The sequence below is a fragment of the Sciurus vulgaris genome (genome assembly GCF_902686455.1).
Source record: "Sciurus vulgaris genome assembly, chromosome: 16".
NCBI lineage: Eukaryota > Metazoa > Chordata > Mammalia > Rodentia > Sciuridae > Sciurus > Sciurus vulgaris.
Window position 1 is genome coordinate 76524369 of NC_136477.1, and position 13743 is coordinate 76538111.

The following is a 13743-nucleotide window of genomic DNA, read 5'->3' on the forward strand; positions in this document are numbered from 1 at the left end:
CATTTCTCTTTTTGAACTCTTAAATTTGTGTCCATGTAATGTTTTGAAATGGCAACAGTCATAAGCAAGAAGCATTTTAAGTGCTTATATTACATATTGTAAAATAATGCTTCTTTATTGCTGCCTTATCTATTTATACTCATTGCAATCCTGGGTTAATTGTACTAACTGTAATCCCTGGAGGCAAAGAAATGGCTCAACAACTTAACCATAGTGTTTGCTCATACTAAGCAGTGAATATTTATCAGATGAGTAGATAAGTATTTCTTGAATTAATAAATAAATAAATAAGATAGCATATGACTTCTGTAAAGATGGTGTTGGATAAAGTACACTGGACCGAAGACATCATTCTCAACCCTGAGATAGTGGCTTTGTTACCTTGGGCAAGTCAGATTACTATGCTAAACAAAGTTGAGATAATGGGATACCTCAAATGAAGTTAGTAGTAGTTGCTCTCATAAGTCCTTGGAGTAATGACTGCCAGCATTTGTTTGTTGAATAAACTCTTATGTGGGGAAACATACTTTTACCTGTAAAGTAAACATGATGTTGACATTATTATTTCCATGCCTACCTCTGCTGATTACACTCTAATTAGACACATGAGCATACATTAATATTCAGTCACCTGCTCCTTATCTCCTTCAGAACTGTCTTTAGGTAGGTTTTGCAAAATAAATTTTCAGTATTTGCTTAGTCCTACCTACCTCTGAAAACTGTTACAAACTGTGCCCCATTGGCACTCCCCTTTCCTTCTCCAATGGTGACAATGTTCTTGGAAAACTCAAGTCATTCTAATATTGCTTGGGTAATGAGGGAGGCATCACAACTGTGCATGTCATGTGCAGTTCATTACCTAGTCAAAAATGAGTGACTTTTATCAGTTTCTTTGTTGGACTTTCAGTGTCAGATACAGGTCATTTCATCATTTGTTCACTCACTCATTTAAGAAGTAGCTAAGTATGCTCATGTAATCTATGAAACTTAACTCTTAAAACAACTCCCTAAAAGGCAAATGTGTTTTGGTCCTGGCAAGGAACATCTTGTAAGAGGGAGCTGGGAAGATTTTGGAAGACTATGTGGTTGAATCCAGACCTAGCCTTGGCCCGTAGGCATAGCTTCTGATAATGCTTCATGATGCCTGTCACATCTAAGGAAGACCTAAAGATCACTGGGATTCAGTCTGTACTGGCACTTAAAAGAGTGCTCATCATGGTGATCTGATTATATCTCTTGTTTTCCCAGGTGTTTGGGGAGAAATATTGGTCACCAAAGTTTCATTCTCATACATAAGGAATGTGAGGTGAGGCTATTCTCTCATCCCTGGAAAAGGAACCCAAGAGAAAGCTATAGTTTGAGCTCAAGGTGATGTGTACCTCATGCCAGGCATTTGAATTCTTCTTGGTCAGGTCTGCCAGAAGCTTGTAGATTGAAAAAAGGAAATCAGGCTGGGGAGATAGCTCAGTTGGTAAAGTGCTTGCCTTACAAGCACAGGGCCCTGAGTTTGATCCCTAGCACCACAAAAAAAAAAAAAAAAAAGAAAAAAAGAAAGAAAAGAAAAAAATGAAAGAAAAAAGGAAGTCATTTGGGCATGGGCAGGGAGAAGTGTGTTAAAGACAAAAGGTAGGCCACTCAAAGATGAATGCAACAGCTGATGTATTTGGCCATTCATGTATAGGATGGGTGCCCACAGATGTACAGTTCTTGAAAGTGGATGAGGCACATTACTGTCACAGAGTGAATGGAAGTGTGTGCAATCTGAATATGTTTGGAGAGAATACTGGGTTAGAGTGAGAAAAGTGACCTTGAGATCCAGAGATTCTCCTCAATCTTCTTCTGATTTTAGAAAATTCTAACTTAATGTTTTGGGGATTATATTTTTTACATGTAAAGTGAGTACACAGCAGTATTACAACTGTCTAACATGAACATATCTTTTAATTATTTTTTTTAATTTTTGGAGCCTGCATTTTGATTCATTGTACACAATGGGGTATATATTTTTGTTTCTATGGTTGTGCACGATGTAGATTCATACCACTTGTGTCATCGTACATTCACATAGGGCAATGATGTGTTTCTCATTCCACCATTTTCATAACCCCCATCCTCCTTCTCATTTTCATCTGTATAATCTAAAGTTTCTCCATTCTTCTCTCACCCCATTCCCCCACCCCCATTATATATCATCATCCAGTTATCAGGGAAAATATTTGGCCTTTGGATTTTTGGTATTGGCTTATTTTACTTAGCACAATAGCCTCCAATTCCATCTATTTCTTTGCAAATGCCATAATATTATTCTTCTTTGTGACTGAATAATATTCCATTGTGTATCTTTGTGTTTAATGTGCTGGTAAGGACTGAATGGGTTGGCAGTTCCTTTGGAGAATGGAAACTGGAAGCAGGATTGGGAGACATGCAACCCATTCAAATGATGTGCAGTCAAACACTTTTCTTACTTTTCCGCAGGACTACTCTCATTCTATATGGCACACTATGGAGGAAAGCAGAGGAAGTTTTATCAAACAGATGTTGTGGATAACTGGATAAGGAAAGAAAATGATTAGGTGAATTAAAGCCAAATTACATGTTAAAGGTGGATCTTGGGATGAACCTCAGACTTTGAATGGGAACTTTCTGGTCATTTTTGAGAATGCTTGTGACACGATTCCTCTCCACTTGATACAAGTGGCTATGTGTCAGAGGGCAGTCTGTGCCAGGCCTCTGGTGTTGTGATGCCTTTTGCAGTCAGGTTCCAGTGCAGACTGCTAAGTTCTAGGAAGCTTCTTTTCTCCCTTTGTGAAGTTCAGAGATAGTGAGCTGGACTGCCCACCACATAGAACTAGTGTATGTGTGCATAATTATCAAATAATGGCACAAATTTGAGAGTCTTTTGTGAATTACCAAATTTTTTATCTGGGAAATTATGTCTCATGAGGTCTCATGCTTTCCTGTAATCAGAGTGACCAAAGGCTAACTAGATATAATGGTTTGAGTATTTGCTTCAAAGATGGTCTTTATTCAGTGTGTAAGTCTCACCTCTGTAGTAGGTTCTGCAGAAAAAAAATCAATAAAATGGAATCACTCTTTAGGACTTGTGTTCTACTGAGTGGGCTATAACTGCCTCACAGCAGTTCATCTTACATACTTTTTAATTTTTTTATTTTGCTTTTAATTTTTTACAGACAGCATTTTGATTCCTTTTAAACAAATTGTGTACATCATTTCATTTCTATAGTTGTACACAATGTAGATTTATACCATTTGTAAAATCATACAAGTACAAAGGTAATGCCTGCCTCATTTCACCATTTTTTGTGTCCTCTCCCTCTCTTTTCCTTCTACATATTCTAAAGTTTCCTGATTCTTCTCTCATTCTTCACCCCCATTGTATATCATTCTCCATTTATCAGGGAAAACATTTGGCCTGTGGTGTTTTGGACTTTTCTTATTTCACTTAGCATGATATTCTCCATTTCCATCCATTTATTTGCAAATTCCATAATATTATTCTTCTTTATGGCCGAATAGTATATATACCAGGTTTTCTTTATCCATTCATTTGTTGAAGGGCATGTGCTTTTTTAAAATAACAACTTTATTGAGGTTTGATCTTACCAGCATGAAATTGATTTGTGAAGTTTTCTGTTCCACTTCTAGGTGATTAGTACATCCAAACTGTTGTGCACATACACCACTGTCTATCAGAAATTTTTCTTTATTCTGAAAGAAAACCCTGTTCCCACTTGTAGCCATTCCCATTTATAACTCTTCTCTTGCTCCAGAAACTATGAGGCTTTGACTCAATGATTTGTCCATTCTGAAATAAATAATTCTGCATTAAATAATACAGAAGTAATATTCAGTGCATTGCCTTTTCACAACATCCATGGCCTGAAGTCAGCTCTCTTACTTTCCTTTTGCCTTTAGCTGGTCATCATTATACTACACTGAGTCATTTCATTGGTTCATCTTCTGGCCTGAGTTCTTTGGAGTGAAGAAAAGGCAGTCCTTCCTTCAACAGGTATTTGTCAGATGCCTCCTTTATGTCACATTCCACAAGGTTCCTGTTCTCACTAAATTCACAGTCTGATAAAAGTACAATGGGAAACATGAGCAAAACACATATATAAATGAAATCAAATGATCAGAGAAGCCCTGTCTAAGGATAAAATATTTATACCAAAATTTGAAAGAGGACCCAGTGACACAAAGAGATGGGGCTAAACATTTGGCAACCATTTGGTCCTAAGGTTGTCAGGAGTCTGGTGAATTCCAAGGCCTGAATGGAAGCCAGAGTGGCTGCATTGCTAGTAGGAAGGTGTCCCAGGAAAGAGGAGCAGGGCCATGGTTACCTGGCTCTGTTTTGTGAGAAACAGTTTTGGATTCTTCCAGGTGGAGTGCTATGATCTGATTTGGTTTAAGAAAATCTGGGCCAGTGAAGCACCCGGGGTCACGAGGCCATTGGGGGGAGGAGCCAGCGGCTCGGGAGGTTCTAGTCTGTTCGGCATCCGCCCCCTTCTGCAGGGTCATGCTGAGCCAGGGCCTGGGCCTGGGAACAGGCCACAGCCACCTCCGCCTGCCTCTTCACCACCATGGATCCCCACAAAGTGAGTGAGCTCCCGGTCTTCCTGAAAATGTGTAAGCAGGATCCAAGCTTCTGGTGAGCTACAGAAAGCCATTGACTTGTTCACAGATGCTATCAAGCTAAAACCTTGCTTGGCCATTCTATATGCCAAGAGAGCCAGTGCCTTTATCAAGTTACAGATGCCAAATGCTGCCATTCGAGACTGTGACAGAGCCATTGAAATAAATCCTGATTCAGCTCAGCTTATAAGTGGTGAGGGAAAGCACACAGACTTCTGGGCCACTGGGAAGAAACAGCCCATGATCTTGCCCTTGCCTGTAAACTGGATTATGATGATGATGCTAGTGCAATGCTGAAAGAAGTTCAACCAAGGGCCCAGAAAATTGCTGAACATTGGAGAAAATATGAGCGAAAACGTGAAGAGTGAGAGATCAAAGAAAGAATTGAAAGGGTTAAGAAGGTTCGAGAAGAGCATGAGAGAGCCCAGAGGGAGGAAGCCAGATGGCAAACAGGACCTCAGTTTGGTTCTTTTCCAGGTGGCTTTCCTGGGGGAATGCCTGGTAATTTTCCTGGAGGAATGCCTAGAGTGGGAGGGGCATGCCTGGAATGGCAGGGATGCCTGGGCTCAATAAAATTCTTAGTGATCCAGAGGTTCTTGCAGCCATGCAGGATCCAGAAGTTATGGTGGCTTTCCAGGATGTGGCCCAGAACCCAGCAAATATGTCAAAATATCAAAGCAACCTGAAGGTTATGAATCTTATCAGTAAATTGTCAGCCAAATTTGGAGGTCAAGCATAATGCTCACCTGACAAAACCCTTGCTGAAGGAAAAGCAACCTAGATCATTTAATGGATGTCACAATAATACAAACCAGTGTACCTCTGACCTCATCAGGAGAGCTGGGGTGCTTTGAATATAATCTTTACCCCTCTGCAGCAAATGCAATTGAAGCATTTTACAATGGTTTGCCTTTAGGGTATTCATTCAGATAATGTTTTCCTACTAGGAATTACAAACTTTAAACACTTTTTAATCCTTAAAAATATGTAAAACAAAAGGGGGTGTTACTTCCTACATTTTTCTTTACTAATCATTTTGAATTTTTTCTTTGATATTGGGCAAGGCAGATACTAAGTATGGAAAATACATTGCCCTAGTGTTAGTGAAATACTTACTAGTGAGAAGTAAATCTCATTTACATAGATAAAATTGCAGTTGAATATATGGTTACTGAGGCATTTTAATTTCTTTTAAAATATTTTTAAGTGATTTATTTCAATAAAATTATTGGAACCACCAGTATTTCACTCTAAACCTGGGTAGGGACTGGAAGTACTTGGTAAGGCAGCAGCAGTCTTACTATTTTATATGACATGCACCTTCATGCAGGTTGCATTTAAATCTTACAGTGTGTTGAGGGATTTTTTTTTTATGTCCCAGTGGATTTGGATTACTTAACTCTGTTGTTGTTCAACATATCGAATAAATGTTTCATATTATTTCCACCATGGGGAAATAAGGGAGTAGTTCTCTTTTTATATTTCTATGTTTAAAATTTACCTTTCCTCATCAGAAAATGACCAACTGTGTCTGCTTTCTGCTTGTTGATTCCCCCCCTTCTTGAACTAAAGATAATCTTCTCTCTAGCATCATCATTGCTATCATTTATAGCATAATTGTGCAAGCATATTTTGTGCTGGGGTTAATTTAAAATGTAATATATATCCTAACTGTGGAATAATACCCATAACAACTGTAGTTCTTTCTTAGCCATGAGATTGCTTATTTAAATGTTATTAGACTTCCACTGGTGAAATATCATGATATTAAAAAACATTGGAAGGAGGGAATTCCTTTTAGTGTTTGGTGTTCTACACCTATTGATCTTTGTACTTTGAAGAGTATATGGTTTGTTAATTGATAACCATACAAGGAACTAACTGCTTGATCTAACATGAATTATAAAATAGATGAGAGCCATGGTCATGCATTATGGAGTTGTTGCCACCATGAAGAGTCATTATTGTATTCAGCTCTTCCTTAAATACTACAACCATGCCCCCACGTTTCTTTCCCTCTTGTCCCTGCAAAGATAAAGGAAATGGTAAAATTCCTTGAAATACATTTATAAAGTAGCATATTTCTGATATCATATATTTATACAGGTTCTAACCCTTTGCTGTACGTGAGTAGACAGAAATGCATCTGTTATAAAAATGAGAAAAAGTCGTATGCTAATAGAGCATGCTTTTGAAATCCTTGAAAAAGACGCACCATTTGTACTTGGATTTGGGCTTGCCAGTGTTCTTTGTGTTCATGTGCGTTCTCAAAAATCTCATGTGTGCTGTGCTTAACTCAAGAAGATTTTCTTCTTGGATTCCTTATTTGATTGACTTTAATTATACATGACCTAACTATACTCGAATATTATGAATATTACCATAAATGGGTAAAAGTAAATCGCTCCTCTGAAAATGTGTCTTGTGCTTTTAGACTTTTTAAGTTCCACAAATACAACAAATAGTCTTCATTTTCTTAATATCATTTCAAAACCTGAAAAGTCCTTTTTTTCTGCTAATGATGATATAACAAGGAAAAGAAGGTTTTCTGCTTAAAAATATATAGTTACTGATTATTTCTAGCAATGTAAAAATAAAATATGGTTTCAAACTGAAAAAAAAAGAAAATCTGACTGCTCTTTGAATAATGAAATTTAAGAGTCAAATTGGAAGATAATATTTAAAAAGTTTCTGCATATATCCTTTCCATTGGCACTGGCAGCCTTGGTTAAGACCAGGTAGAAGAAATGAACGAGAGTGGACACATCAAAAAGCTATGTCAAAATGAGAATGGACAGGTCTTAAAGATGTGTTGGGTGTAAAGTGGAGTCAGGGCCTGATTTGAACTCTTTGATATACATTTCTCTAAAGTTAAGAAATCTGGATTCAGATGGCTTTGAGACACATGAAAATTCTACACAGAATGATTACCTGGACATTTACATACACACAGGTCTGGAGCTCACAGGAAAGCTAGGACTGGATAAACAGACATGCAGTTCTTCTGTGTGAAGGGAGTACTTGAAACCATGTCAGTGGACAACTCCTTCTAGGAGGAGATTCTAGAGAGAAGAGATGCAAGCTCCAATAATCTACATTCATAAAAGAACACAAATAAGATGTTCAAGATGCACAAGAGTGCAACTGGGGTGAAGGTATCAGGGGAGCCTGGTGGCATGCAGCCACCTGGAAGCAGACCTTTCAGCCAATTCCAGCTTTGTTGAGTGCCAGGGTCCAGCCCTAGCAGGAGTCCATGGGTTCCACACAGGTAACGGGGCATGGGGAGACACTGTCAGCAATGGATGGAGTGAAAGACACAGACTGTAGTTCAGGTGCAATCACTCCCACTTTATTCTGGGGAAAGCTGGGTTGATATACATTTTTCTTCAGGCTATAATGGCAGTCTTGTGGTTAATAAAATTAACATAGTGTCCAAAGCATAGGCAGAAATTGTTCTTAACAAGAAACTGAAAGATTATGAGAAAACAGTAACCTTACAGATTGTCCTTACCTAATCACAATTATTTTAACAATATCTAAGTCAATGAACTAATACAATGTTTATTTCCTTAATATCTAAACTCTATGTGACCTAAGACTTTTCTTATTACTCTTGCAGTTAAAGCAATAGACAAGTAATCTCATGTGACCATCTCTACTAGGTCCATCTGGTTAATATCTAAATTGCTGAGTTAAGGGCTACAGGAGGGAAGCGGTCACAGTGGTTCTCGTGTCCAAGCTTTTTTACTGCATAGATTATATTGTCTTATGTAGCTCTTTTTTTCCAGAACAGGGCATTGTGCACCAACGTTTATTATAGCGGTGACCTATTTGTAAGAAGGAAGGAATGTTGTGAAATCTTATTCTTTTACCCCACCACCACACATTAAAAAAAAAAAAAAAAAACCATCGTTAGGATTTAACCAGCCTGTTGGAGACAAAGGCAGATCTATAACTATCTTCTCCAGAGGCTTTCAGAGACTCATTGCACAGTTGCAAAATTATTTTTAACTTTCTTAGTGGTAAAGATCCATTGTCTTTCAGATTGTAGGTAATATTTTCTGGAATTTTTGCTGTATTCCCCTTCTCCCCTTAGGCAATCTGTTCATACTGAAATGAGTAATATATTATCAGAAAAACACAGCAGAAAAAGCACCATGCTCTGGAGCAAAACATCTGGCAATTCCCTTTAGGATGAGCCTTTGCAAACATCCTCCAGAAGATCTTTGTCAAGCACTGGATGGAACTCGGGATCCCCCCGCAGATGAGGAGTCCTGCATCAATAGGAAGTGAATTCAGTATAAAAGAAATGAATAAGTCAGCAAAGCAGAGTCAGAGTTTGGGAGGCATGAGGAAGAAAAGTGATAAGAGAGAAGGGGACTGGGGAACCTGTCTTTATAGCATTCATTATCTTTGGGTAAAACCTGAACATAACAGACTCAGCTCCACAACCTGGTTGAGAAAACGTGCAGCTCCACCCTTAGCAAAGTTATAAATTAAAAAGTCCCCTGGGGAAAAATCTGCTGTGGACTGATTAGAACCTTAAAAATAGATAACCTTTGAGGCACATAGTTTATGCTTCACCCAGAATGAATCTTTATGTTTTAATGCTTGGTTTTATTGCTTGCTGATGGTATTGCACTGTTTTACCTTGGAAGGTTATAAGTGAGGAGGTATCCTTAGAATTTTCTTAGCTTTTGAGAGCATGGGTCTTTCTTTCTTTAGTACAGATTTGCCCATTATTAGAAGATACAAAATTTTTATATCTGAGAGATAATTTATGTCCTGGTGATACACAATGTGTATATTTTATAGTTGGGGTCTATAACTTAATGCATACATCAATTTCAAGAATGGCCTGTGCGGAGTTATTTTGGTGTTTAGAAAATCACCTTTATGAAGGCAGTGCTCATGATCTTTTTAACACCTATCTTTCAATCTATGAAGTCATTGAGAAGTGATTATTGTCCAATTTAGTGACCTGTGCTTTGTAGAATTTGGTATTCTCTCTGCAAATCTATCATGCCAAGTACGTTGAACAACTAAGTCACTCATTACTTCTTATAACTCTTTCTTAATTTAATTTAATTTTATTTTCTATTTCAATAGCTTTTCTTTTTAAATTTATTTTTATTGTAAACAAATGGGATACATCTTGTTTCTCTGTACATGAAGTAGAGGCATACCATTTGTGTAATCATACATTTACTTAGGGTAATGGTGTTTGATTCATTCTGTTATTTTTCCTTCCCCACAATCTTCCCACCCCTTCTTTCCCTCTGTACAGTCTCTCCTTCCTCTATTCTTGGCTCCCTCCCACCCCCCATTAAGAGAAATCATAATCTTGTTTGAAGCACTAAATATGGGTTAAACTTACTGAGTTAAATTTAAGTTAAATTTAAAAATTGTATCTGTATAAATTAACATGAAACATTACTCATGTGAATTAAATTTGAATAGAAAGGAGGCATTGGTAACCCGCATTTCACTTATCTTTGATCCTTTATTGTGATTTGACTGTCTAGTTATTTAGTGCTTGACTGTTATCTAGTACACTCTTTATGAACTTGAAAAAATTGTAAATGCCCTGAATACAATTTAGTCATTTTTTTGGCCTTGTGAAGAAATAAACAATTGTGACAGCCATGGAATTTTTGAGTAGTGTCTATTGATTAAAATTTTAAAAATATTATTTCTGAATTGTTCATGAAAAATGTCCCTGATTTAGTACAATTTTGTTATTTTTTCTATTCTTAACATCTTTTGGAATATATAACTAGTAAATATTCAAAGAGTCAATGATAAAAATGGTAGCTAAGAATGTGATCTTGGAAATCAGACTGTATGGTTTCAAATCCTGTCTCTGATACATCATGGCATGTGTCCTTGGGCACATGACTCAGCCTCTCAGGATGAAATCTTCCATCCCTCTGAGGACATAAATCATGCTTTGGTCCAGTGTCTCCAAACTGTATATTCTACCTCCTTGTTATCAGATTGTTGCAGTATCACATATTTTTTATCAAATAATCTACTTTTATTTAATAATTGCCCCAAAGCATAAGGATAGTGATGCAAAGGAGGCACCAGGGCATAAAACATTAAGAATGAATTAACTCCAGTACTCTGTGGAAACACTGAAGCTACCTAGGAAAAGTTACTGGGAGTTGTGTTAGTGTTCATGGTTTTACACATCCATTGGTGGTCTTGGATCATATCCCTGGGGATCAGGAGGAAGATTTTCTATATTATGAATTTTTTGAGTGTTTCCAACAGAGGTAGGGACAATGGTGGAAATATTCTGTTGTTAGTTTATGCAACTCTAAGAAAGAAAATTTTATTTTGTATATTTGATTACCCTCCTGCCATCTGGATGTGTAAAAATTTTTGCCTTAATCCTTTTGTATACAAGAGTCCAAATTCTTAATAACAGTATGTAGAAAGGAACGGTTGAATTAGTACTGAAATTCTGTGAGATGAGTTGTAGCTTATGCAGGCTGTTAAAGATATTATCTGAGCCTGGCACAGTGGTACACATCTAAAATCCCTGTGTCTCAGGAGGCTGAGGAAGAAGGATCACAAGTTCATAGAAAATTCCTGGTATGTCCCTTGGTATGAACTGGGAGTGAGAATCTTACCTTCTCCTTGCTTCCTTTCCTTGTCTTACACATTAACCTTGAAAGTGAAACAACAAATGTTTTGCCCTCTGTGTCCTCCACATGTGTCTCATGCTAGTATGTTAAAGCTATGTAACCTACCTGTAAGTGTTTGTGGCTACACAGATGCACATGTATGCATCGAAAACAAATATACCCATTTGATTTCACTTTGAAGTTTCATAATTAGATGTGATAGTTTAATTTAATAATTAAATAAATATTGTTGTTCCCATATTTAAAACTTATTAGACTGTAAAATTATTTGACCCTTGTTTCTCAAGCAAAATATTACTGATTTAGTGTATGATTTGTAACGAAAATAAGTTATCTCACATCAGAGAAATGAAAATCCATGTTTTTCTGTCTCCAAGTGGAGTAGTTTCAGGTGGAGAATAAGCAAGCTGAAACTTGTTTCATACATACCTTTACCCCTTTTAAAATTTTTAACTAAAGAAAATGTTTAAGAAATAGGATTTATGCTTGGGACCTATCTCTCTTGTCTCCTGGTTTTGTTGCTTTACTGTGAATTGTTTCTATGAGACCAAAGGAAGCCACCTAATCAAAGAGATCCTACCTAGCAAATGGCACTAAATGAGTTAATAAGCTGCTCTCAAGTTTTCCATGAGTTTCCCCTGTGGGAACTCAATTGACACTTAATAGCAGATAGGAATAAGATCTGTTTGACCAGCTTGATCTTGAACAACTAGCAAAACAGTTAAAACAAAAACATAATCATTTCTGGGCAATTAAAAGAAGAAACAATAATCAAGTATAACTTAAGATGTCCACTTGTGTTAACCCAAAGAATAAGTAAGACAGGAGACGACAAAAGAGATTCTTAGGCAGGCAGGATTGCCTGATAACTATCAAGAGAAACTTTTGGTCAGAAATCTTTGGTCATTTAAAGGCCTACAGATCTTTCTAAACAGGACCAGGCCTTCTAAATTACCTACAGAATTCCTACAAGATCAGATACACAAGTTCACCAACCAATCAGTCAATCAACTGTTTCTCCTTCAAGACTACCAGCCCCTGACACCCAAAGCCAATAACTGTGATTCATTATTGACACATTTGACTCCAAAAACTCTGCTCCCACTAAAGCCCTCCCTAATTTCCTTTTTACAGGAATGAGACTCTTCACCCCTCATCAGCAGGAAGAAGCTACAGAAGAAGGACCATTGTCACACCCCTGGTATTTATAAAAACAAAATGGGATGAATATTGGAATCAGATCTGCCATTTCACTGCCACCATTATTCTGTCCCTCCACACCATTTTACAACCTAGATTGTTAGCCTGAGAACTTTCTAGTCAATCATTGCTTCAGATTGTTAGTCCTCAAACTTTCTCATCAGTCATTGGTCAGATTGTTATTAGCCCATGAAATTCCACTAAGAATAGCTCCCTCGCCATTCCCTCTCTCTCACCTGTCCACTCTGCCTGTCAACTTAATAAAATCTCTTGCATGAGTTCCCACACCCTGAGTCGTTTCTGGGTGCTTTCAGGTGGAATGCTTATAGATGTGTTAGCCCTTATGATATACACAAGAAACTGAATGAATCACCAAAATTACAATATTTTTAAATCAGTAAAGGTTCCATAGTACATTTCTGTTTGTAAAACATTTTTGAAATGGTCAATTCATAAAAATAGAAAAGGCTTAATGGTGGCCATGAGTAGTGGGGAGGGCAACTGGAGAAAATAAGTATGGCTCAAAGGTCAGCATCAGGGGTATTTGTGAAAGAAAACGTCTATATCTAAGCTATATCATCTTTAATGTCACAGTGTGAACCATGGGGGGGTTCTATATAAAATGATCAGAGGATGTCTCTCCTTTTATTAACACAACTCCATATAAATCTACAATTGTTTAAGAATAAAATTACCCTAATTGAATAAATAAAACTTTGAAAGGTTGAACCATACTTAACTGATATCAAGTGATCATCATTCTAAAATTATCCAAATTTTCCTTAGAAGCCTGGTAAAACAAGTATAAAAAATTTAAAAAATAAATAAGCAATAATCACAAGAAATACTTTCTAGATTGTTCATAAAATTGTCTTCCAGGAACAAAACTTGTATATCCATGTTATTCTCAGTGAATATTGTTTTCTTTGTGTTAATTATACACTTCAATATTACTTCACAGTACACAATGTTCACATGAAAAATACGTGCACATTTATTTTCTATAAATTAACGAATTTGAAATCATGTTCCTTTAGAAGTTCAGGAGGAAAACAAAAATATATACTTGAATATATTTAACTCTTAATATATTTTTTTAATGTTTGATTCATCCTGTTATTTTTTCCTTCCCTCATCCCTCCCCCCCTCTTTTCCCTCTATACAGTCCCTCCTTCCTCTATAACCCTTAATATTTTAATGGAACTTTTAATGATACAGGAAAATATGAACAAAATTT

General features: G+C 36.9%; 2 pseudogenes across 2 annotated transcripts in view; one reads left to right on the top strand and one right to left on the bottom strand.

Moving 5' to 3' along the window:
• Positions 1-5392, top strand: part of LOC306646462 — a 64554-nt pseudogene extending 59162 nt beyond the window's left edge. The window contains exon 5 of the transcript XR_013766934.1: positions 4656-5392. The product of XR_013766934.1 is annotated as an uncharacterized misc_RNA (transcript). The remainder of the gene's footprint in view (positions 1-4655) is intronic.
• The window catches only part of LOC306647162 (cyclin-dependent kinase 17-like), a 1195982-nt pseudogene that overhangs the window by 891671 nt on the left and 290568 nt on the right, over positions 1-13743 (bottom strand). The window lies entirely within an intron of this gene.